The sequence below is a fragment of the Sapajus apella genome, unplaced genomic scaffold (assembly GCF_009761245.1).
Source record: "Sapajus apella isolate SASKATOON/1434 unplaced genomic scaffold, GSC_monkey_1.0 scaffold31, whole genome shotgun sequence".
NCBI lineage: Eukaryota > Metazoa > Chordata > Mammalia > Primates > Cebidae > Sapajus > Sapajus apella.
This window is the reverse complement of record NW_022436971.1, coordinates 13571360-13587110: the sequence shown is the minus strand read 5'-3', so window position 1 is coordinate 13587110 and position 15751 is coordinate 13571360. Positions and strand designations below refer to the sequence as shown.

The window sequence follows — 15751 nt, the reverse complement described above, 5'->3', positions numbered from 1 at the left end:
TGGATTGTAATTTACCAATGTCTGTTAAAATACAAATTGCCCATATTTTGATCTGCAAATTTCATTGCTATGAATACTTGCTAGAGTGAAGAAAATAAACAAAAGGAAAACAAAACAACACGCTGAGAAGCAGCCTAAATGTTTAATCAGGAATGCTAAACAGTCACCAAGTAGCTTCATATATCTTAACATGGAAAAATCCCTAAAAATATTTTCAAGGGAAAATTTAAAATCCTGTAAAATGCACATCGTATGGACCAAATTGTAAACATTTCCCCCCACAAATCAGAACTTTCACAGAACCATGTGTTTCAGAAACACAGACCAGGAAGTGAATCCTCATCATACTAACATTTTAAAAATATAAATATAAAATAAAATGTATAGAAACACAATGTAAAGGCAAACATGCCAAGTGAAAATTAAAAATTTCAAGTGCATACGTATGTGTCATCGTGACATTAAGTCTAAGCTTAGTGTGTGTGGTTGCTGTTCTTAAAAGGACGTGTTAAGTACCTGATAATAGTGATTATCATTTGCGGGAGGGACCAGGGAGGGAAAGATGTGTGTACTTTTCATTTTATAACTTTGCACACCACTGAGCAGCCTGATCCTGGGCAGGGTATTATTTTTACTTTAAGAAATATGGTCAGTTGGGATTATTTGAGCGGTGGAATTATATAAGCCAGTGTTTTCTGGCTTTCTAGATCTCTGTATTAAAATCTAGTTACAGTTTTTTTTTTTTTAATTAACACTCTTAAAATACCCACCAGTTGTACCTTACCAACTGCAGTCAAGTTTCTGAAGCTTGTTAGGTGGTGGGGCTACTAGAAGCCATGTGCTTGCAAGAGAATGCTATTCAATGTTGACATTTATCATCTGCCTCTTTTTAAATAATTTAGGTAAACTATTCCTAACATAAAATTTACAATTTAACCATTTTTAAGTGTGCCGTTCAGTGGCATTAGGTACATATTCACATTGTTGTGCAGCCATCATCCAACTCCAGAGCTCTTTCCATCCAGAGCTCTTTCCATCATCACAGGCTGAAACCCTGTCCCTATTACCAGTAGTTCCTCACTCCTCACCTGGTAACCACCAGCCTACTTTCCGTTTCTATGATTTTGGCTACTCTAGGGACCTCATGTAAGTGCGATCATACCATATTTGTCTTTCTGGGCCTGGTTTACTTCACTTAGGATAACATCCTCAAGGTTCATCTGTGTTGTGGTGTGTCAGAATTTCTTTCCTCTGCAAGACTGAATAATATTCCATTGTAGGTATGTGCCACATTTTGTTTCTCCATTGATCCACTGATGAACACCTGGGATGCTTCCGCCTTTTGGCTGTTGTAAATAGTTCTGCCGTGAATATGAGTGCACGAGTGTCTGTGTGAGACCCTGCTTTCAATTCTTTTGGAAATTTGCCCAAAAGGGGAATTTCTGGATCATGTGGAAATTCTAGATTTAATCTTTTGAGGAACCATCATACTGTTTTCCACAATGACTGCACCATTTAACGCTCTTACTAGCAATGCACAAGAGTTTCAACTTCTCCACATCCTTGCCAATGGTTATTTGTGTGTGTGTGTGTGTGTGTGTGTATGTGTGTTTTCTGATGGTGGCCATTCAAATGAGTGCAAGGTGATATCTCATTGTGGTTTTGATTTGCATTTTTATCTGCTCATTCTTACAGCAAACCCTCACTGTCAGCTCACAGGTGCCAGGGTCTGGGATAAGCACAGGTGCCCAGAGGGCCCCTGCTGTCATCACCCTCAGGGTGGGATGGTTGGACTGATAAGCAAATGCAAGCTGACCTTACCCCTCCTGGCGCGCAGTGAGGGGTGGCCTGCACTTGGCACGGTGGGGGCCCTGGGGGGGATGCGATGCTCTTTTGCTGCATTATCTCCAGTACTTCCTATTAGGCTAGAGATAGTGAGTTCCAAATATTTAGGAAAAAATTATAGAATAACACTTATCAGTGAGAAATTTCTGCTTGTTTACTTATTGTTCTTGCTGCAAACTGATAAAAGACAAGCATTCTTTGATTTTGGTGTTAGAACGCGGGGTTCTTTGGAACATGTTCCAAGCACCACAGGCTTATATGAAACATGTATTTCCACAGAGATGAAAGAAGAGGGAGGAGGAAATATCCCCTGTGCAACTGGTTCATGTGCAGCCCTGGCTGTGCGGAGGAACAGTTCAGGCAGCACCAACGCCACCCCCTGGCATTTGCAGACGGCATTTAACTCTTCAAAGCTCTGCCTCATAATCAAAGGAGGTGGTGTCCATGCTGAGAAAAGGTTATCAGTTTCTTTTTCCTGGTCTATAATTACTCATGTGCTTCATGCGCCTGGTGGAAATTATATTTAACAGTATATGCAAAGGCTTATTTCCTCAATGAGTTCACATTTTCTTAGCTACTTTCTCCTGTTTCCTTAATGTGGACGTCATTAACCACTTTTTATACATTTTTGTTGATGTTGGCTCCTTGGCTAGTAACGTTCTCATGTGGAGCTATCTTGGAGATAGGACATAAAATATACGTGTGTTTATAAATATAACATTCTTGAAAAATCAGTTATTAAAAAACAAAACAAGAAAGATTTTATAGCCAAGTAGTAGAAGCCTAAGCTGGTATTTCTTGATAATGTCATTGGTTGATCAGTATTATACAGGTAATTGCGACATTTAAAAATGTGATCAGTTTTAGTGTTTACTCCTGCTGAGTGAATTTTTTTCAGGATAACAGGCATTCTTCCTGTACTCTGAGTCATAGACCAAAAAGTGGCTCTTAGATTCATGTTTTTACTCTTTCTGGAAGTTTCTGCCTCCATTGTGCAGTGGTAAAAGTGACCTGTTTTTTTTTTTGTTGTTGGGAGAAAGGGAATGGGGTGTGATCCTTACAGGTGAAGAGGTTTCTCTTACTCCATCAGGCTACAGGATGTCCCAGCATGGTGTGAGCTTTGGCAGCCTGGCTGGTTTCTTCAGGTGATGGGAGGAAAATAGAGCAGCAACGTTCAGGGACCTGATGTGCCCAGAGAGGTTCCCAGAGCATTGCATCCACTGGAGGATCGTTTTGGTTTTTTATTCACTCAAGAAATCTGAGTTTATTATCTCTATTATGGGTTGACTTTTGTCCTACCAAAATTATGTTGGAGCCCTAGCCCCAGGTACCTGTGAATGTGACCATACCTAGAAGTTGGGTCTTCGCAGGTGCAATCAAATTAGGATGATGTCACAGGAAATCAGAATGAGCCCGAATTCCATATGATTTGCTGCCCCTCTAGGACGAGGAGAAAAGACAAACCCAGACTCAGAGAGGATACCAAGTGAAGATGGAGGGCGGGTGGGAGTGATGTGTCTGCAAGCTAAGGAGCATCAGGGATTTGTAGTAAACCCCAGAAGCCAGAGAGAGGCCCAAAGACACCTGGATTTTAGACTTCTAACTTCCAGAACTGTGAGAGAATAAATGTTTGCTGTGTCTCGCCATCGGGTCCATGGTCATTTGCTATGGCAGCCCCGGGAAACTCAGACAACGTCCAGTGTCCCAGATGCCACCTGACACCGAGGAGCCTTAGGTGAAGGGGGCAGTGCCTTTGCCCTGAAAAGGTAATACCTATGAAGAAACAGACCCATGGAACGGGGGCAGTGGGTCCCATGAAGGACGGCGGGCTTTGGAGTCAGACCAACTTGACTTCCAGTTGGGAGCCGATTTTCTTAAACTTCCTGGAGGTTTGGCTTTTTCCTTTTTACAGTGCAAGGCACCAGTGTCCTTCTCATGGGATTCCTGGTGGAAGAGTGAACACAGCCGTGGAGCTGAATGAGTCTGACCAGAGCTCAGCCTACTGAAAGCCCCCAGCTAACGCTTGCTATGGAAGGCGTGGACACACCTCTCCTCACTTCAGGTCATCCATTTAGTCCGTCTCTCCTCTTTCAAATTCACTTTGGTAATTTTCGTCCTCACATAGTGTTTATTTAAGGAACCATTCGGTTGGTTGAAACCTCACAGCATTTAGGTTTTGGCTCAATGCATTGGAACAATCTAAAAGGTATTTATAGCTAAAAACATGTGTGCACCCCAAACCGCATTATTTTACGTCTCCTAACACTTGAATGAGCTCTGGTTTGGTTTGGATCTTTAAACCTTCCTGCGGTGTGGAGGAGAGTGAATTTTCCAACATCCCTCTGTCATCTCTGTAAATATCTTGGTCCCACCGCATCCATCGGCCCGAGCTGTAGTCTTCATCAGGTGACACACAGGCAGCTCCTGATGATAACAATGTGCGCAGATGCTGTGTGAGGACCTGGATGGCCATTGTTGGCTGATAATGAAAAAGACACTTTAAGAGCTCACAACCTGCCTTTCTCTGGACTCACTTCAAGTCCCTTAACAGACACCTTCTGTGGAAAAAAAAATAGTTTTTCATTTTTGCGTCTTGGCAAGACATAAACACAGGAAAAAACATTTCTTCTGTTTCTTCTATATACCTGTGTAGGAACAAGCCTGGATTTATGAAGTTTGTCCTTTTTGAAAAACTCGTTTTATTCCCAGCCAATACCATGATTTTAATGTGCATTCCAGCAATATCTCCAAAGGCAGCAGAGGGAGTGGGCCACAGAGGCATCAGCCCTGCCCTGTCGGGGACTGAAGTCAGGCCAGAGCAGACAGTGGAGAAGGAAATATTTGGAGAAATGAGAACTGTGTTTTTACTCTTTTGTTGCCAGAAAGCCAAAACCAAAGCTGGAATCTTGTGGTTCCAGCACTTTTTGTGCCTCCCAGTCATTTTTCACAGATGGTTCTGGTTTAAGGAGAAGGCACTTCATCCACCAGAGGGAATGAGGCCAGAGAATGCCCCCAAGCTGCCCATTCTCATGCCTTGGAGAAGATGACAGCTGAGAGAAGATGGTTTGAAAGCCACCAGTTAGGATGCAAAAACGGAGTGGTAAAATTACTCTGCAACACTGAACCTTGAACTTTCCTTTACATTATGTCACCTTGGGGACGCCAACTGCAGAGTCACTCAGGAGTTTCCTCGAGCCCCACCTCCTACAAAGCTGACACTCACGTTTAGGTAGTTCTAGATTTGCTTCTCTCTTTTCACTTGCTTCTGAGCAGGTTGGTGGCTTGTCATGCATCAAGAATTTAGGAGAAAGTGGGGGATGCCAAAGGTGTGTAGGTGGCATCGACTCTTCCCTTCACTCCAGAGTGGGCAAAGCCTTCCTGACCACGTCTCTCTTCAGCAGCCCCTCGTCATAGTCATTCTTTCGCCCCTTCCACCCCTCATCACCACTCCTTGAAATTTCCCACCTTCCTACCTCTCTCTCTCCCACCAAGTGAGGTGGCCGTGTGGTCAGGAAAGCTGGGCTGCGCCTCATACATCATTGCGGCTCCCCTCTCCCCACCAACCCAGCACTGTGCAAGGAAGCGCATGTCTTTCTCAGCATACTCCTCTGCAATGCCTGGGCCACTTTCTTTGTCTTGTGTATGCTGACTTGCTTGCTCCATTAGCAAGTTTCTCCTCCCTTTTCAGCATCCAGCTCAATGGTCCTCTCCTCTAGGAGGGCCTTTTCATTAGTCCCTCATGGCGTTAGCACCATTTCTTTAGACAGCTCTTACACTTTTGGGTTCTAGTTATTCACTTAAAATTTGGACTGTGGCTTTCACTCTAGGGAAGAACTATGCTAGTTAGTACTGCATTCTCAATATCTAGTCATACCTGGTGCATAAAAAGGAGTCAGTAACTGGTTCTTGCAGCCTTTTAGGTAAACCTACAGATTAGAGACTTTCCTCTGACATATACAATGATCTATATGGCTGTAACTTTCTCTCAGGCATGTGTCACCTGACCTAGTGCACCATTTCTCATTGAGTTCAAAATCAAGAAAAAAATGGTGTATATCCCACTTATATAGTGATTGGCAATTCACACTATACTCTCATGAATGCTTTGATTTGGAGTCTTATAACATCTGTGGAAAACAGGAAGGGCATGCACTCAATCCATCAAATGAATATTATTATCCCCATTTTACAGATGAGAAAACTGAGACCCACAGTGGTTTGTTGATTTCTTCCTGGTTATAAAGAGAGTAAATTCAGAGCTGGGCCTTGTACCCAGGCTGTCTGAATCCAAGCTCAAGAATTTTTAGCAACATCGTATTGTTGTTTTTGTTAGAAAAGCATAACAATAATTTTGTGGGTTTTATAAAATAAAGGAAAACCACAACCCCTCATGATAACCATAACAAAGCCCTTGAACCCTTCAGGGCAGATGCTATCTATATTTATGGGTGTAGCATGTGCTGCAGTGCCACTGGTGTGTGAGCAATGCCCAAACCCCAAGCACACAGGACTGCCGTGTTGGGCAAACATCGTCACAGCTCATCAAGCTCAAAGATTTGCAAACAGAAAACATTTTCCAAGACTTGTCTCCACGGATGAGTGAGCCAAGCCCCTGAGGTATGGCTATGTTACTCCATCAAAACAAACCCCAAAACAGACCTTGGTGGGGTTTCAGGTCTTATATTTGGGAAGAAAGGTATGATTCATAATTACTTGGTCCAGGTGTGCAAGTGCAGGCCAGACCTTCCTTCAGAGCCAGGCTGGGCTGATTGACTCCAGCATTCCTCCTCTACAGGCCCTTATAGTGCTGTTTCCAGGTTTGCATTGGGCAGAGATGCAAGGGGGGCTATAAAAGCTGAATTCCCCATTCAGAAGGTCTATGGCTTATTACATGGGTTTAGATGTCCCCATACTTATGGGTGAGATCTGTTGCGTCCTTGGGCTACCCCAGGTACTTAGGTCAAGGGAGATCTTGGTCCTCTGTGGGTCCTTTAAAATAAGGCTCAGGGAGGGCCACTCTATGTCTAATTGAGCCAGTCAACCCAAAGCAACATGTTTGCACTGAAGAAACTCATCAGCGGCACATGTACCTGGTCCCTGCTCATATCTGGGCTGCCCAGGTCACCTCTCCCCTTTCCCCAGCTCAAGCCCTGATTCAATTTCCTCTTTCCTTCTTGAACCATGTCATATGTCTTCTCCTTGGATGTCATGTGACTTCCCAATGGCTGGCCCAACTCCCCGACTCCACCCTGCCTCAGAATATCAGTTGAGCTGAATGATCTGAGTACAACCTCAGACTCAGTTTATCCTTGTCACACTCTGAGAGCCATAACCTTGCCCCAAACCTTCTCTATGTAGGGAGACAGCAGAACATGGAAGGCAGAGCCCCACTCCTGGGAGCAGATAGCCTGGGATGAGAGCCCTGGGTCTGCTCAGGGTGAAGCATGTGACTATGGCCACACCATTACAAGGCTTAGCTTTGTTTCTGCATCTGTAGATGTGAGGCAGTGCCAGTAGCAGGGGACATAAAGGATCTGTTTCTGTTCCTGGCTGCCTGTCCCTGAGCCACATCCTTTTCCTTTCCTATGCCTCAGTTTCCTCCTTCATGAAATGCAGCTCATAGTACCTAACTCAGGGGATAAAATATATACCATTTACAAGTTCACTGATTGTGTGGGGATTGAATGAGATAATGGATAGGAAGCCCTTTTTATAATATCTGTGTTTTTGTCTGTTTGGGCTGCTGTAACAAAGAACCACAGATTGGGTGGCTTATAAACAAGAAATTTTTTCTCAGAGTTCTGCAGGCTGGAAGTCCAAGATCAGGGTGCCAGCAGGGTTAGGCTCTGGTGAGGGTCCTCCTTCGGCCTGCAGACTGCTGTCTTCTCATGGTGTCCTCATGTGGTGGAGAGAAGGTGAGAGAGCCCTCTGGGGTCCTTTTAATAAGGGTACAGATCCTATTCATAAGGATCCCACTCTTGAAACCTGAAGGCCTCCCAGGTATCCTACCTCTTAACACCATCATCTTGGGGTTAGGATTTCAGCATATGAATTTGGGGAGGACATAAACACTCAGTCCATGGCATATCTGTTTCATAGTAAGGACTCAGTAAATGCCAGTTATTTTTATTCTCATTATTAGGGAGGGCTAGAGCCTGCCTGGGAGAACCAGAGGTGGGTGGTCCGCTTCATCATGACAGAGATACTGGAGCTACCAGGTCCTGTAGAATGAGAAGAAGGGTCCAGGTCCAGTGGGTGGAAGGCTGCAGGGGTGAGTCAGGAGAGGGTGTCACCTGTGGTGGTCAGATCAGAGACAGCAGGGCTCTCACCCCTGGCTGCTTGCTGAGGATGGAGGGGTGGGGGCAGGAAGTCCTATTTGGAAGGATGGAATTCTGGGAGTTGGGTAGTCAGGTGGGGGGCTGAGGGCAGGAATCAAAGCCAAGGGTGGGCCTGGATCTGAGAAGCCACAGGCAGGGACAGCAGGGCCCAGCCAACTTTGAGGATGCCTTTTGTATGCCAGGTACTGTAGGGTGTGGGACACAGAGGAGAGGAAGAGGAGGGCTCCATCTACCTGGGAGGACTCGAAAGCCAAGTGCCAAGTGGCTTAAGCAGTCAGCCTGAGCCTGAATATTAGGAAATGGAAATCCCTGATGTGTTTTTGACTATAAAAAATCATGTTATGGTTTTCTCATTATAAATAGCAAGCACAGAGGATTTCACGGGCACACATAGGAGGGGCTATATCTATAAATGTATGCTAAGATGACAAAGGAGTTTGGATTCAAAGGACCAGAATTCAATGTTACTGTTTGTGTAGACCTGGGGCTCTGTTTCCTTATTTAGTAAAAGGGGATAATGATAAGGTCATTGATTTGTCTGGTCATTGTGAACATGACATGAGACAGAGAAGGTGAAAGTGTTTTGCACACTAGGCCACTCGAATGCTAGCTGTCATTATACTTGAAGATCTGTCTTTCTCTCTGAGAAATAAATAATACACGTCTATCATCTCTGCCCTCTGCTTTCCCTTTTAAAGTTCTTAGGTAGATAACACCATCTGCTTTTCTCTCCACTCAGTGATTATAAGATAACTTGAGAAGCTGAACAGCCTGTAATTTTCCTGAATCCGAATCTTGGTAGGCCTTTGCCCTGTGAGCTGGGCATTTTAGAAAGGCCTCCAGAAATTGCTTTGATTTTCTGCCATTGTCACTTTGATGGTAGCTCTTTCCCGGATCTGCTTGTCCCTTCTTTTCAGGGGCCTAGGGAAAGAGAACTCACACTGGTGGGGTAGGGATGTCTGGTACACGCAACTAAACGGACCGGAAGCTGAGCAGGGGACACCCACTACACAGGACTTGAGAATGGGTTTGCCCCGATGGAAACTGAGTCAAAGTGAGAATCGGCCGTTTGTTTCAGGACCTGTTCTTCCTTCCCCATGTGAAGATCTCATTCTGTCTCTGCAGTAAAATGCATCTCGCTTACACTCTCTTCCGATACTTTCGTTTCTGATCAGCTCTGGCCCAACATTGGTGTGTGAGCCAATCATGTGTTCACATCGAGGTGGAGCAGGCTCTGCGGGGCTTGGGGTTTTCACATTTTTGGCGACCTTTAAAAAAAAAGAATAGACAAATGGCCCTGGCTGCCAAAACAAAGTACCACAGGCTGCATGGCCTACACAACAGACATTGTAGAAGCAACCGAGATTCTGGAGGCTGGGAATCTGAGCTCACGGTGTTGGCGGGGTTGGTTTCTTTTGAACCTCTCTTCTGGGATTGCAGGTGGCTGCTTTCTCCCTGTGGCCTCACGTGGCCATCCCTTTGTGTGTGTGTCTATATCCTAATCTCTTTTTATTTTGTTCTTTCTTTTCTAATTTTTCATTTTTGTGAGTACATGGTAGGTGCATATACTAATCTCTTCTTGCAAGGACACTAGTCAGATTGGATTAGGATGCACCCTAGTGACCTCGTTTTAACTTAGTTACCTCTTTAAAGACTGTATGTCCAAATATAGTCACATTCTGATGAACTTGGGGTTAGAGCTTCAATGTATGCATTTGGGGGAACAGAGTTCAGGGCTTTGGAAAGGATCTTCCCAAATGAAGGATCCTGGGGCTTAAGCCTCATGGGCTTCCTGGTAAATTGGCTTTTGAGTTGACAGCAGCCCTTGGCTCTGACCATGTTGGTGGGGTGTGGGGAGCATCAGGAGCAGACGTGCCTGGAGTATCACGTGTGGATCAGGCTAGTGCCACCACCCGAGGGCAAGGAAGGGGACCTGCCAACTTGTTCTTTGTAGACTCATTTTAAGGCATGAGTGAGGACGATTGAGGATGCAGGTGGATTTTCTGAAAGAACAAACCCATCAAAAATGAAATACTACCACCACCATCACCACCACCACTGAAACACCTGTGAACGTAAAATCAGAGCCTATGCCATGAAATGCATTTCTTTCCTTATGGAGTTTACTACTTCTTTCCCTATTCACAGCATGGCCAGAGCTTTACAGAGTAAAAATAATTCCAACTGGAGAGTGCTTAACAGTTTATAAAGCACCCTCATGTACACACCCCACCCATCCTCTGAGACAGGTATTAGCATTCACCTGTACCACTGAGGGAACCCAGGCTTAGCGGGTTGAAGTGACAGCCCCCTGCTCCAGAGTGAATGAGTGCCGGGGACCTTGCACTGAATGTGCATCTTATGGGGTGAGCTCTTTTTACTACTGTACACCATTTCTCTTTGTGTGCCAGGGACAATGTCTTTAAAAATAAATCTTCATGCTAATAGGACTATCATGACAAAGCAACAGACACTCAAGCCTTCAGGCCTGGGATCCAGGCCATAAAATTAAGCCACATGAGATGAGAGAGAATAGCTGGTTACAAGGGAGTTGGAAATTATCAGAGATCTGACCAGTCAAATATGAATCTATAGAAATATTCATTATCTATGTTTATCCTGCCTAAAGTCACAGTGGATAGGAGGGTGTGGCCTAGTCAGGAAATTGAAACATTTCAGCAAATGGAGTGGATCTTGGCCTGGGAAACTAAGACAAGACTAAGGACCTCGAGGAAAGGCAAAATGGGGAATAGGGTATGATTTGCTTCATGCCAGCTTGATTCATGTTAACTATACTTTGCAGTAATTACTCTAATTAGTGGTTTTGAGCATGATGAAAGAAAATAATTATAAGTATTTATGGCTGGTCAGTGGATTACAGATTGGACAATCAAGAAAGTAGACAATGAAACATGGTATAGCTGAGTTTACTCCATGCTATAATTAACATTCAATGCACTCACCATTATGTTCATTTGGTGACAGCACAACATTTAGCATGAGTTCAGGAGCCATGGCAGAGCAGCTTTGAAGGCAGGGTCTCTGGAGTGACTGATCTTTATGCCCTAGCCTCTATAACAGGAGCCACACAGTAAGAGAAGGTCCATGAAGGTTGGTTGGTTGGCTGAAGGAATGAGTGAAATCATGAGATCCACACTATTGAATCGAGAAAGAATGGACACCTTTGTTCTACATGTGAAGCCCACTACCCAGGCTGAACAGACAGATATTGAGAACAAAATGAAATTCTGAAACAGTCTGCTGTACTTGGGGTGAAAGTGACCTGATAATTTCTCCTTTGTGAGTCCCTGGTAAAGGGACTTCCTAGGGACGTGCTGAAGTAGAATCCTGCCCTGCGTATGCCCTGCCCCCTTTTCACCTTTGCTTTCATACTTATTACTTGTATGACTGTGCTACTTCCTCTGTAAAGTGGGGATAAAAGATACTTACCCGATAGTTCTGTCAGGATTCAGCGAGCTCATATGCATACTGTCCACCCTGAACAGGAACACAGTAGATGCTCAGTGAGTATTGGTGGCTGCTCCCCGGCATTCTTACCCCATCCCTGTCTCCTCTTGCTCAAGCTCCCAGAAGTTCTCCTTTGTTCTCCACATCTTCAGGTCCAGCCCAAGCCCACTCTGCCCTGGAGGTGTCCCCCAGCTCCCCTGCATGTGTCCTCTCTCTTCCGGACAGCTCCGTTCTCAGTTCTTTGCATGGGTCCTAGTTGGATGTACTTAACCTTGTTCTTCTGAGCAGTCTTGTGGGAGAGCAGGAATCCCCTTATTTTTTTACGTTTCTCTTTCACTCCATTCTTAAACAGGGATTACAAATTCGTTAGATCCAATTAGACAGTCCTGACTTGGCCACTTAACTAGCTGTGCGGCTTGGAGTCTGTCACTTTCTCTCTTGAGCTTCAATTTCCTTGTCTGTAGGAGAAAGGATGATTTCTACCTTTCAGGGTTACAGTGATTAGAAATAGTGTTTATCAGGTTTTAGCACATAGAAGAAGCTCCATACATAGTAGATAATGATAATAAGGATGATAACAATGATGATGAAATACTACAGCAGCAACAACTGATATTTACTGAGCTTTTGTTATATGTCAGACACCTTCAGATAATGTTTCTTATCTAACCTTTCTTAATTTGGATGAATTCAGCTATAAAGAATGCTGGACCAGGCTGGGAATGATGGCTCATGCCTGCAATACCAGCACTTGGTGGAAGGATTGCTTGAGGCTAGGAGTTCACAACTACAGTCAGTTATGCTTGCGCCACTGTCCCCCAGCCTGAGCAAGAGAGGGAGACGCTGTCTATACAAAGAAAAAAAAAAAAGAAGGAAAAGAAACAATAGTGGACCTTGCGCAATGCTTTTATGGGAAAGATGATGGGTGCTGATGGAAAACAAATATAGAAGTATTTATAATGTGCCAGTAGGTTTGCATGTGCACAAAGCCAATCACCAAAACCATAAAACCATCAATAATGAAGAATTTACCCAAGATCCCATAGTGAGAGAACACAGGGTCAGAATTTAAGCTGAGGTTTTTCTGACTTCAAAGTTCTGCTCTGAGAACAAGATTGGTGCTGAGAGAATAAAGTAGGCTTTAGCCTGTCCCTAAGGTGCAGAGTAGAGAGTCCAAATTGCAGTGTCTGAGGGATGTGGTAGAGTTCGGCCTGATTCAGGCTGCTATTAGCCCTCCATGGACATGAGGGCAGATACTAGCAGGCAGAATTGATGTTATAATACAGGTGCATAAAAAGCTTGGGCTTCCAGGAGGTTGGTGCCTTTGAGAAGCCCAAGGCTCTGTAGACCTTGCCAGGGATGAACTTCAGGTTTTGGAGTAAACTTTGCTCAGAAGAACAAGGCACACAGAAAAATATTTTGAGAAACAGATATGGACTGTGGTGTGAAGGAACAGATCAATGCTAAAACTCCATCTCTTAGTCAGTGAAACTAAGTTGCCTTCTCCAGGATCTTCTAAGGAATTGAAGCTCACAGGGTGGGAATCATGTAATTCACATGGAAACTCTGTGGGGTGGTAGAATCACTTAGTTCCTGGTTAACAGAAAGGGAGACTGAGGATCATGGAAGTGATACAATTCTTCCAAGGTCATAAAACTTCTAAGTGTGGAAGTATAGGTTAGATCCGATGTTCTTTGCTCTTCTTGAGTTATTTGTCCTATTCCAGAGATGGGAAAAGGAATTCCAGAAGACAGCATGGAAAAAGCTGAGGACCTAGAAGGGTGGTTGGCCAAAATATTCATTTGACAGGATCAGATAATGGATTTTTGGATGGAAACAATGAAAGAGGAGGGAACACTGAACACTGCCATTGCTTAAGAACTTCTCCGAGCGTTCTGAAACTGGAGACCTGCCTAGTCTTTATGATAAAATATAGGCTGTCTGGCTCCCATTCTCCCCCTATTGGAAATAATGCTTAGGGAAGCTTGGTCTTGGGAGACAGATGAATTTGGTTTCAAATGTAAGTTCCATTATTTACTAGCCTCTCTAGACTTAGTTTCTTCATATACAATGAGAATCATTAAGTCCACCTTGTGTGGCTTGGGATCAATGTAAAGAAATCACTTATCCCTTCTTGGTGCCCATGAAATGATAGTTGCCATGTTTTTTACCATCATGAACTTCTATCCAGGACGAGCAAAGAACATCTAAATGATGATAGAGGGTAATGATGAGTTCTAGCATCTAGGAGACCACAACCACTAAGGACCCCAAAAGGGAGAGAGAGAGATGAAGAAGAAACAGGGGAGAGAAAAGCAGTATTACAAGGAGACGAGGAATCGATTTGCACTTCTCATTTGCATGCACGGAAGGATGAACACCCCAGAGGGTTTCTGCTGCTCCTTGCTAGGCGTTGCTGCTACTGGCCTGCAGAGGATGTGGGCATAGGCTCAGAGCAACAAAACAGAACAAGTTCCCTTTCTTTTGGACCATGATTAAAGCTGCCGTGGGTGTGCTCTGCATGTACAAAGTGTATTTTCAACTGAGATCTTCAATCAACATCCCACTGAATTTGAGAAGCAGCCTTAAGCCTACCACCAAGCTTGCTCAGGACTTGGCAGGGAGTGAATTCAATGCCAATTCTACATGTAGTGTCTGTAGCTACAGTTTCAGCCAGGGCTTTGGAATCTTCAGGTTTGATGGGGCCATCTTCTCCAGGAAGAGGCTCCTAGTGGCTCATCGTCTGGATCTTTGCAGCTGAGTCAAGAGAAAGAATATTAGTATCATAATCTGCCAAGGAGTTTGCAGCCAAATACCAGCTCTGCCTGCTATTCATTCATGCACTTGATAGACATTTGCTGAGTGCCTACTGTGTCCCAGGTCCTGAGCCAAGTGCTGAAGGTTCAAATGCAGTATTAAAAATAGCAAAATGTAGCTGCCATTTTTTGAGTACTCAGTATGTGCCAGGCCCTGTGCTAGGCAATAATACTGTGAAGGCGAAAACAAGAATACTAATAATTTTCACCACTTTTTAGCCATTTTCAGCTGCATACTCATGCTTTTGCTCCTGTGCTTACCCTTCACACAGCTTGAGAGGAAGAATTCTAGTTAGGAATTGGTTACCATTTGCTATCCCTCAAAAAATCTTCAATTACTTGTCACTTTTCCTTGAAAAGGTCATTAAAAATTTATATTTATTTCAGATAATAAGTATTCTCAAGAGTTATAATCTACCACTTCTCTTCTGGGATGTCTTCTAGCTGAGAGATTCTTGAGCAATTGTTGGGACTTCCCATGCTATCCCAGTATCGGCCATGTGTCCACGCGGCACGGGCAGATGGTTTTCCGGTCAGGTGTAACTGAAATGTATTTTCTCAACAAAGTCTGGCAGGCAATGTAGTCTCCACAAATGCATATCACATCTCATAAAGAAGCCATGCATATTGCATGAGCTCCAAATGTAGAAACAGATACTCATAAAATACAGGCCTCAAAATAAAACCGAAACATTTCAAAACAACAGCAGTTGCAATGCCACCAATTTATTTATTTAATTTTTTTTTCCAACAAGATCATGAAACAAATCCCCACAGTCCCCAAGCAGAATCTGAAAATCCCAGCAGCCCCGGTGAGGGTTTGAAATGGGTCCTTCTTGTAGGTGGGGGAAGCAATAGACTGACAGACTCAGATAGCAATTTTGTTGAGCAAAATGTCTTTTCCTGATCTGGAAGTTGGCAGAGATGAAAGCAAAATCAAATAGCAGTTTTCTCTAGAATGGAGGTAGAAGACCCTATTTTGCAGATCCCATTTCTGAATGGTTTGAGGTCTTGGTGGCTGGGGCTACCTGCCTTAGTTTGGTCGTTTTCACTCCTGGTCTTGAGGTGACACAGGACAGGGATCTCATTCTGTTTCCTCCCACGTGCCTAGCACAGTGCCCAGGACCTGGGGCTCAGCGAACATCTGTTGGGTGCCTTTCCCAGCCCTGTCCCCAGCTGTTCACTCTAATTTCATTCCTTCCTTTCCCATTTTGGAGCACATATTGCTATGCCAGTGAGAGTGACATTATGATGGGGATAACCTTTCATGCGCTCTAATTTATG

At 44.1% G+C, this 15751-nt stretch overlaps 1 non-coding gene across 1 annotated transcript; it reads right to left on the bottom strand.

The window, feature by feature from the left end:
- Positions 1-281: 281 nt before the first annotated feature.
- LOC116562155 lies at positions 282-351 on the bottom strand. Its single transcript, XR_004273804.1, has one exon. It is a non-coding gene; the product is annotated as a small nucleolar RNA SNORD18 (small nucleolar RNA).
- Between the last annotated feature and the right edge of the window lie 15400 nt (positions 352-15751).